General features: G+C 49.2%; 1 non-coding gene across 1 annotated transcript; it reads left to right on the forward strand.

The window, feature by feature from the left end:
- Positions 1-395: 395 nt before the first annotated feature.
- LOC123690412 lies at positions 396-2301 on the forward strand. Its single transcript, XR_006751075.1, has one exon. It is a non-coding gene; the product is annotated as a small subunit ribosomal RNA (ribosomal RNA).
- Positions 2302-2500: the final 199 nt, after the last annotated feature.

The following is a 2500-nucleotide window of genomic DNA, read 5'->3' on the forward strand; positions in this document are numbered from 1 at the left end:
TAATGCCAGCAGAGTTTTTAATATGTTTACAATAACGTATTGAATAAAAATTGAGAAGTTGCGTTTAGATGAATGTTCAATTTTCAAACTGCCAAGACACATCGTCGTCGACGTCGTCGTCGTCGTCGTGTTTGACGCAGTTTTATGTCCCTCACAGTGGTCGAGCAGCGTTGTACATCACCTCGTTGCGAGACCGTGACGGGACGGCCGCTCGTAGACCGGTCAAAGTATGTCTATCGAATTGAAGCGCGAACGTCGCGTCGTTTGTAAATTCGACGCGTTACGTTCACGCGTGTCGAGTAACGCGCGCAAGCGCGTCTCGACGCCGCCGAAGCTACGGCTCGCCGAAGCCGCGTCTCGCGCGCGGCGTTAGGCGAGTCGTTTGCGTAAGCAGCTCCCTGGTTGATCCTGCCAGTAGTTATATGCTTGTCTCAAAGATTAAGCCATGCATGTCTCAGTGCAAGCCGTATTAAGGCGATACCGCGAATGGCTCAATATATCAGTTTTGGTTCCTTAGATCTTACTCAGTTACTTGGATAACTGTGGTAATTCTAGAGCTAATACATGCAATCAGAACTCTGACCAGTGATGGGATGAGTGCTTTTATTAGATCAAAACCAATCGGCGGAGGGCCTAGCGTCCGAAGTCGTTAATTTTGATGAATCTGGATAACTTTTGCCGATCGCATGGTCCAGTACCGGCGACGCATCTTTCAAATGTCTGCCTTATCAACTTTCGATGGTAGTTTCTGCGACTACCATGGTTGTCACGGGTAACGGGGAATCAGGGTTCGATTCCGGAGAGGGAGCCTGAGAAACGGCTACCACATCCAAGGAAGGCAGCAGGCGCGCAAATTACCCACTCCCGGCACGGGGAGGTAGTGACGAAAAATAACGATACGGGACTCTTACGAGGCCTCGTAATCGGAATGAGTACACTTTAAATATTTTAACGAGGAACAATTGGAGGGCAAGTCTGGTGCCAGCAGCCGCGGTAATTCCAGCTCCAATAGCGTATACTAAAATTGTTGCGGTTAAAAAGCTCGTAGTTGCATTTGTGCGCCGCGCTGTCGGTGCACCGCATCCGCGGTGATACTGACACGTCTGCGGAGCATATCGTCGGTGAGCCGGCGGTAAAACGCCGGTTCAATATCAAAATCCTATCGCGGTGCTCTTCGGTGAGTGTCGAGGTGGGCCGACAATTTTACTTTGAACAAATTAGAGTGCTCAAAGCGGGCTCAAAATGCCGCTTGAATATTTCGTGCATGGAATAATAGAATATGATCTCGGTTCTATTTTGTTGGTTTTCAGAACTCCGAGGTAATGATTAATAGGGATAACTGGGGGCATTCGTATTGCGACGTTAGAGGTGAAATTCTTGGATCGTCGCAAGACGAACATCAGCGAAAGCATTTGCCAAAGGTGTTTTCATCAATCAAGAACGAAAGTTAGAGGTTCGAAGGCGATTAGATACCGCCCTAGTTCTAACCGTAAATATGTCATCTAGCGATCCGCCGACGTTACTACAATGGCTCGGCGGGCAGCTTCCGGGAAACCAAAGATTTTGGACTCCGGGGGGAGTATGGTTGCAAAGCTGAAACTTAAAGGAATTGACGGAAGGGCACCACCAGGAGTGGAGCCTGCGGCTTAATTTGACTCAACACGGGAAATCTCACCAGGCCCGGACACCGGAAGGATTGACAGATTAACAGCTCTTTCTTGATTCGGTGGGTGGTGGTGCATGGCCGTTCTTAGTTGGTGGAGCGATTTGTCTGGTTAATTCCGGTAACGAACGAGACTCTAGCCTGCTAAATAGGCGTCGTCATTCAAGGTGTGCGCGACTCTCGGGGAGCGCAACTCACTGGCGACGTATTAAAATTCTTCTTAGAGGGACCGGCGGCTTCGAGCCGCACGAGATTGAGCAATAACAGGTCTGTGATGCCCTTAGATGTCCTGGGCCGCACGCGCGCTACACTGAAGGAATCAACATGTTCTCCCTGGCCTAGAGGCCCGGGCAACCCGTTGAAACTCCTTCGTGCTGGGGATTGGGGTTTGCAATTATCCCCCATAAACGAGGAATTCCTAGTAAGCGCGAGTCATAAGCTCGCGTTGATTACGTCCCTGCCCTTTGTACACACCGCCCGTCGCTACTACCGATTGAATGATTTAGTGAGGTCTTCGGACCGACACGCGGTGGCCTCACGGCCGTCGGCGTTGCTGGGAAGTTGACCAAACTTGATCATTTAGAGGAAGTAAAAGTCGTAACAAGGTTTCCGTAGGGGAACCTGCGGAAGGATCATTAACGTTTTCTTTGTTTTGTGCGGCAACGCTGAAAACATATAGAAAAACACACACGTGTAATGATTTACACAATTAAAATCGAATCCGCGAGGGGCGAGAGACCCTCTCGCGTCGATTCGCGACATACTAAAATAATATGTGTTTGGACGCTTTCTTTCGTTAGCGTCTATTCGCCTATTGATATTATTGTGCATAATCTA

The sequence above is a fragment of the Pieris rapae genome, chromosome 24 (genome assembly GCF_905147795.1).
Source record: "Pieris rapae chromosome 24, ilPieRapa1.1, whole genome shotgun sequence".
Classification (NCBI taxonomy): domain Eukaryota; kingdom Metazoa; phylum Arthropoda; class Insecta; order Lepidoptera; family Pieridae; genus Pieris; species Pieris rapae.